This window comes from Lagopus muta, chromosome 32, assembly GCF_023343835.1.
Source record: "Lagopus muta isolate bLagMut1 chromosome 32, bLagMut1 primary, whole genome shotgun sequence".
NCBI classification, from domain to species: domain Eukaryota; kingdom Metazoa; phylum Chordata; class Aves; order Galliformes; family Phasianidae; genus Lagopus; species Lagopus muta.
Window position 1 is genome coordinate 385,470 of NC_064464.1, and position 8,434 is coordinate 393,903.

Sequence of the window (8,434 nt, forward strand, 5' to 3'; positions counted from 1 at the left end):
TCCCAGTACCATCCCACAACATCCCAGCAACATTCAAGCACATCCCAGCATAGCCCAGGTCCATCCTAGGTCCATCCCAGAACATCCCAGCACATTCCAGCCCGATCCAAGCACATCCCAGCCCCATACCAGCACAATCCCACACCATCCCAGTTCATCCCAGCACATCCCAGACCATTACAGAACATACCATCACATCCCAGCACATCCCACACCATTACAGAACATACCATCACATGCCAGCACATCCCAGCACCACTCCACAACATCCCAGCAAGTCCAAGCACAGTCCCAGCACATCACAGCAAATCCCAGCATCATCCCACACAATCCCTGCACAACCCAGCACCACCCCAGCTGCATCCCACGCCATCCCAGCACAACCCAGACATCCCATACTATTCCTCACGATCCCAGCACCGCCCAGCCCCATCACACACCATCCCACACCATCACAGAACATCCCAGCACCATCCCACAATTCCCCAGCATGCCCAAGGACGATCCCAGCACATCCCAGCACATTTCAACCCAGCCGCTGCATCCCACAACATCCTACCACATCCCAGCTCCATCCCAGCACCATCACAGGACATCCCAGCACCAGCCCACCGCTTCACAGCAAATCCCAGAACCATCCCACACCTTCCCAGCACCATCCCAGAACACCCCAGAACACCCCAGCACATCCCAGCCTCATTGCAGTACCATCCCAGCCCCATCCCATCACCTTCCCACACCATCCCAGCACAACCCAGAACCTTCCAACACCTTCCCAGCTCATTCCAGCACATCCCACCACATCCCAGCATCATCCCACGTCATCCCTGCACAACCCAGGATCATCCCAGTACATTCCAGCATCACTGAAGCACATCCCAGCACAGCCCAGGTCCATCCCAGTACCATCCCAGTGCATCCCAGCAACATCCCAGCCCCATCCTAGCTCATCCCAGCCACATCACATCACATCCCAGCCCCATCCCACACCATCTCACGCCATCACAGAACATCCCAGACCATCCCAGCACAACCCAGCACGTCCCACACAAATCCATACCATCCCAGCACGTCCCAGCACATTCCAGCCCCATCCCAGCACATCCAAACCCCATCCCAGACCATCCCAGTACGCCCCAGCACATCCCACTACCATCCCATCACAATCCCATACTATCCCAGTACGCCCCAGCACATCCCACTACCATCCCATCACAATCCCACACCATCCCAGCACATCCCAAGACATTCCCACGCCATCCAAGCACATGCCAGAACATCCCAGTTCCATGCCAGCACATCCCAGTACATCCCAGCTCATCCCACACCATCCCAGCCCCATCCCATCCCAGCAACATCCCATCCCATCCCAGGCCAATCCTAGCACATCCCAGCACATCCGAGTCCCATCCCAGCACATCGTGCACTATTCCATACCTTCCCTGCACATCCAGGCACATCCCAACACATCCCAGCCCCATCCCAGCACCTGTATCCCATCCATGTATCCATCTAGAAACTCAGCTTCCCCAGTCCTTCAGTGAACAGACACAAAGACACCCACCGTGCGCTGCCCTCTCCTCCACCATTTCCTTCAGGACATGGCAGAGCCTCTGCGGATATTCTCCAATTCTCCATGCCTCTCTCCGTCTCTCAGGACCTGAACACAAAGCACGAAAATACATTGCAGACAAACAAAGGACTGAACTGAATGGACTTTGGGTGAAGTCAATACAGACAACAGCCACCCCTGGGACGCCTGTGGGGCTCCAGCAACGCAGGCAGCCAAGGATTTTGGCCCGGCCTTCCCTGCAGGCACTACTGCACCCAAAGGCTGAGGACAACTTTCCATCACACACTGCCATCTACGCAGCTGCGGAGCAGAGTTATGCAAGTTGCAGAGCTGCCAGGTGGGCAGCTGGCTGGCGCTCAGCATCCCAGCACCATCTCAGCACCATTCCAGCACATCCCACACCATCACAGAACATCCCAGCACCATCTCAGCACCATTCCAGCACATCCCACACCATCACAGAACATCCCAGCACCATCTCAGCACCATTCCAGCACATCCCACAACATGACAGAACATCCCAGCACCATCTCAGCACCATTCCAGCACATCCCACACCATGACAGAACATCCCACCACCATCTCAGCACCATTCAAGCACATCCCACACCATGACAGAGCATCCCAGCACCATCTCAGCACCATTCCAGCACATCCCACACCATCACAGAACATCCCAGCACCATCTAAGCACCATTCCAGCACATCCCACACCATCACAGAACATCCCAGCACCATCTCAGCACACACCAGCACCAGCCCACCACATCCCAGCATGTCCAAGGATGATCCCAGCTCATCCCAGCACAACCCAGACATCCCATACTATTCCTCACTTCCCCAGCACCTCCCAGCCCCATCACACACCTTCCCAGCACCATCCCAGAACATCCCAGCACATCACAGCCTCATTGCAGTACCTTCCCAGCACATCCGAGCACCATTACAGCACATCCCACCACATCTCAGCTCATCTCACGTCATCCCTGCACAACCCAGCACCACTCCAGAACATCCCAGCCCCATCCCAGCACATGCCAGCACTGTCCCAGCACAACCCATACTATTCCACACGATCCCAGCACGATCCCAGCACCATTCCAGCACCATCACACATCCTCCACACCGTCACACCACAAACCAGCACCATCCCAGCCCCATCCCACACCATCCCAGTACATTGCAGCACCATCCCACAACATGCCAGCCTGTCCCAGCCCCATCCCAGCACAACCCAGCACGTTCCACACAATTCCATAGCAACCCAGCACGTCCCAGCACATCCCAGCACCAGCCCACTGCATCCCAACATATCCCAGAACCATCCCAAACCTTCCCAGAACCATCCCAGAACATCCCAGCTCATCCCAGACCCGTCACAGCACAACCCAGCACCATTCAAGCACATCCCAGCACATCCCACACCATTACAGAACATACCATCACATCCCAGCACATCCCAGCACCACTGCAGCACATCCCAGCCCCATCGCAACACATTCCCACATGATCCCAGCACACGGCAGCACCATCCCAGAACCATTCCAGCCCCATCCTTGCGCATTCCCACACCATCCCAGCACATCCCAGAACATCCCAGCAACATCCCAGCACATCACAGCAAATCCCAGCACAACCCAGACATCCCATACTATTCCTCACGATCCCAGCACCGCCCAGCCCCATCACACACCATCCCACACCATCACAGAACATCCCAGCACATCCCAGCACACATCAGCACCATCCCACAACTCCCCAGCATGTCCAAGGATGATCCCAGCACATCCCAGCACATCTCATCCCAGCCGCTGCATCCCACAACATCCCAACACTTCGCAGCACAACCCAGCACCAGCCCACCACATCCCAGCCCCATAACAGCACCATCGCAGAACCTTCTGACACCTTCCTAGCTCATTCCAGCACATCCCACCATATCCCAGCATCATCCCACACCAGCCCTGCACAACCCAGCACCATCCCAGTACATTCCAGCACCATTGAAGCACATCCCAGCACCATCCCAGTACGTCCCAGCCCCATCCCAGCACATCACTGCCACATCACATCATGTCCCAGCCCCATCCCACACCATCTCATGCCATCACAGAACATCCCAGACCATCCCAGCACATTCCAGCCCCACCCCAGCACACCCAGCACATCCAAGCCCCATCCCAGACCATCCCAGTACGCCCCATCCCAGACCATCCCAGTACGCCCCAGCACATCCCACCACCATCCCATCACAATCCCACACCATCCCACCACATCCCAAGACATTCCCACACCATCCAAGCACATGCCAGAACATCCCAGTTCCATGCCAGCACATCCCAGTATGTCCCAGCCCCATCCCAGTACATCCCAGGACATCCCACACCATCCCAGCCCCATCCCATCCCATCCCAGCAACATCCCAGGCCAATCCTAGCACATCTGAGCCCCATCCCAGCACATCGTGCACTATTCCATACCTTCCCTGCACATCCAGGCACATCCCAGCACATCCCAGCCCCATCCCAGCACCTGTATCCCACCCATGTATCCATCTAGAAACTCAGCTTCCCCAGTCCTTCAGTGAACAGACACAAAGACACCCACCGTGTGCTGCCTTCTCCTCCACCATTTCCTTCAGGACATGGCAGAGCCTCTGCGGATATTCTCCAATTCTCCATGCCTCTCTCCGTCTCTCAGGACCTGAACACAAAGCACGAAAATACATTGCAGACAAACAAAGGACTGAACTGAATGGACTTTGGGTGAAGTCAATACAGACAACAGCCACCCCTGGGACGCCTGTGGGGCTCCAGCACGGCAGGCAGCCAAGGATTTTGGCCCGGCCTTCCCTGCAGGCACTTCTGCACCCAAAGGCTGAGGACAACTTTCCATCACACGCTGCCATCTACGCAGCTGCGGAGCAGAGTTATGCAAGTTGCAGAGCTGCCAGGTGGGCAGCTGGCTGGCGCTCAGCATCCCACCACCATCTCAGCACCATTCCAGCACATCCCACACCATGACAGAGCATCCCAGCACCATCTCAGCACCATTCCAGCACATCCCACACCATGACAGAGCATCCCAGCACCATCTCAGCACCATTCCAGCACATCCCACACCATCACAGAACATCCCAGCACCATCTCAGCACCATTCCAGCACATCCCACACCACGACAGAACATCCCAGCACCATCTAAGCACCATTCCAGCACATCCCACACCATGACAGAACATCCCAGCACCATCTCAGCACACACCAGCACCAGCCCACCACATCCCAGCATGTCCAAGGATGATCCCAGCACATCCCAGCACAACCCAGACATCCCATACTATTCCTCACTTTCCCAGCACCTCCCAGCCCCATCACACACCATCCCACACCATCCCAGAACAACCCAGCACATCCCAGCCTCATTGCAGTACCATGCCAGCACATCCCAGCCCCATCCCATCACCTTCCCACACCATCCCAGCACAACCCAGAACCTTCCGACACCTTCCCAGCTCATTCCAGCACATCCCACCACATCCCAGCATCATCCCACGTCATCCCTGCACAACCCAGCACCATCCCAGTGCATCCCAGCACCATCCCAGTGCATCCCAGCACCATCCCAGTACATCCCAGCACCGTCCCAGCCCCATCCTAGCACATGCGAGCACATCCGAGCACATCACGTCCCAGCCCCATCCCACACCATCTCACGCCATCACAGAACATCCCAGTGCATCCCAGCACATCTGAGCCCCATCCCAGTACGTCCCAGTACATCCCACCACCATCCCATCACAATCCCACACCATCCCAGCACATCCCAAGACATTCCCACACCATCCAAGCACATGCCAGAACATCCCAGTTCCATGACATCACATCGCAGCACATCCCAGCCCATCTGAGCACCATCCCAGCACAACCCAGACATCCCATACTATTCCACACCATCCCAGCACCATCCCAGCACCATTCTAGCACCTCCTAGCCCCTTCACACACCCTCCTCACCATCCCAGCACATCCTAGCACCATGCAAGGACATCCCAGCCCGTCCCAGTCCCATCCCAGCACAACCCAGCACGTCCCACACAATTCCATACCATCCCAGCACGTCCCAGCAAATCCCAGCCCCATCCTAGCCTCATCCCAGTATATTGCAGCACATCCCTGCCCATCCTAAAACCATCCCAGCACATCCCAGCCTCATCACAGCACATCCCTACCCATCCCAGAACCATCCCATCACATCTTATCCCAGCTGCTGCATCCCAGAACATCCCACCACTTCACAGCACATTCCAGCACCAACCCACAACACCCCAGCCCATCCCAGCCCCTTCCCAGCACAATCCAGCACGTCCCACACAATTCAACACCATCCCAGCCCCATCCCAGCACATTCCCACACCATTCCAGGACATCCCAGCACATTCCAGCCCCACCCCACAACATCCCAACAAGTCCAAGCACCGTCCCAGCACATCCCACCAAATCCCAGCACCAAACCAGCATCATCCCAGCTCATCCCAGCACATCTGAGCACCATCCCAGCACAACCCAGACATCCCAAACTATTCCTCACAATCCCAGCACCATCGCAGCACCATCCCAGCACATCACAGCCACATCACGTCCCAGCCCCATCCCACACCATCTCACGCCATGCCAGCACATCCCAGCACATCCCAGCCCCATCCCAGCACCAACTCAGCATATCCCAGCAAACTCCAGCCCCATCCCAGAACATCCCAGTACGTCCCACCACATCCCAGCCCCATCCCAGCGCCATTCCATACCATCCAACCACCATCCCAGTACATCACACCCACATCACATCACGTCCCAGCCCCATCCATGCACCTCCAAGCCCCATCCCAGCCACATCCCAGCACATCCCATCACCATCCCAGCACAACCCAGCAGCCGCAGCCACATACGAGCAGAGAGCATGAGATGAAGGCTGGCGACTCACCTCTGGCATCCAGCCCAGGCTCAGCAACAGGACTCTGCTTCGGTGCTTCACCGAGAGGACCTGCAGGCACAGCTGTGATCAGACACAGGTGAGGACAGCTTCCGCTGCACCTTGGCGCCTGCTCTTTCTGCAGTGACCTGCGAGGACTGGCGGCAGGTCGGGGAAAGACATGGCCCAAACGGCAAACCAAAGAGTGGCAAGGGCTGCTTTCCAACTGAAATGGGACAGTTCCCCACAGAAAGAAACACTCAGGACTGCTCTGTGTACAGAACAGGGCCTTCAAGGCACAAAGAGACTTGAAAGACCTTTGCAGGCTCTTAAGTGCCTGCATAAACTACGACAGCGCCAATTCTTCCTGCCTTCAAGGACCCTCACAACTTACCTCTGGTTTCCCGAGGCACAAAAGCAGCATCCACCCAATCCTCTGGATAAGGAGCATCAGCGCCCTCATCTAGAATCAAGAACAGGGGAGCCACGTTCCCATGGCACGTCGAGATCTCCTTTTCCCCTACGGACTGGGGAAGGCTCAGGTAAAGCGATGGGAGACTCGGGCCGTGATCGACAAGGCTGCAGAGCGGCCAGGGCGACCTGGAGCCTGGCACTGGGCAGCTTCCCAAATGCTCTCTGCAGGCCATGTGCAACGCGCCGCTGGGACCGCTCGCAAGGGCACACAGCCATCAGGGCTTTCGTACTGGGAAATCCCTGCTGCATCTCACACTAAAGCTTCTTCAGCCACATTTTCCCTTCAAGCCTCCTCACCCCACCCCCTCTCCCCTCCCCTCCCCTCCCTTCCATTTTCTCCTTCCTCTTGTCCTTCCCCTGCCCTCCCCTCCCCCCTCTTTTCTCCCTTTCCCCTCCCCTTCCCCCTTGCCTTATGCCCAACTTTCCTCTCTTGCTCTTCACGGAATTCGTCTGGATTCTCCTGCCTTTTGCTGCTACTCTCGCCTGGCTTTCCTTTGCAATGCTGTGCGTTGCTCTCTCCGTATTTCTTGCCAGCCATTCTTCTCTTAGCTCTTATTCTTCACTTTTTACTTGGCTTTTTCTCGTTATCTTTTTTCCTTTTGTTTTTACAGACATCTGTACAACCACGTTCTCCTATATCCTCCCCCAGCCCCCTACATCCCTCCCCACAGCTCTCCCCAGCCCCTGGAGCCCTTCCACAAACCCCCCCAAGAGCCGCCCCAAAGAAGCCGTGTGCTGAGCTGCAGCCGTACATCTCAGTCTGGGGAGCTGGGAACTGGGGCCACAAGGACAGGAATGTTTCCCTATAGCACCGTGTCCCCACAGAACCCCCTCACCGCCCTCTATTGCCCCAAATCCCCCAGACCCACCCCTGCACCCCATATACCCCAATCCCCTGCCACAGCCCACTCCAGCCCCCTGTGCCTCCCTGCACCCCAACAGCCTTCTGCAGCCCCCCGCAGCCCTCCCCAGCTCCCCACAGCTTCCTCGCCCCCTCTATTGCCCCATCAGCCCCCTCTATCTCTCCCACAGCTCCCGGGAGCCCCATACCGATCCCACATCCACCCCATATCCTCAGCCCGTCCCATATATATCCCACTTCCCCACACCCCATCCTGTCTCCATCCACATCCCCACATCCCAGCCCCGCTCCCAGCCCCTCACCCCACACGGAGGTGGCTGATGGCCGCGCACGCTTCCTTCTCTGTCCCGGTGCCGCTCTCCGTCCATCGGCACCGCTGTCCTCAGCACTGCTCCCTTCGTGCCGCGGCTCCGTCTCGGTGCTGCCCGGAGTTCCGGCGCACAGCGGCTGTGTGACCAGCACCGTCTGAGGGGAGAGCCGGCTGCCAACGGCCGTTCCCGCGTGCTGCGCCTCAGCCAATCGGAGCCGGCGGAACTGCCGCTGACCAATGAGAGGCACGA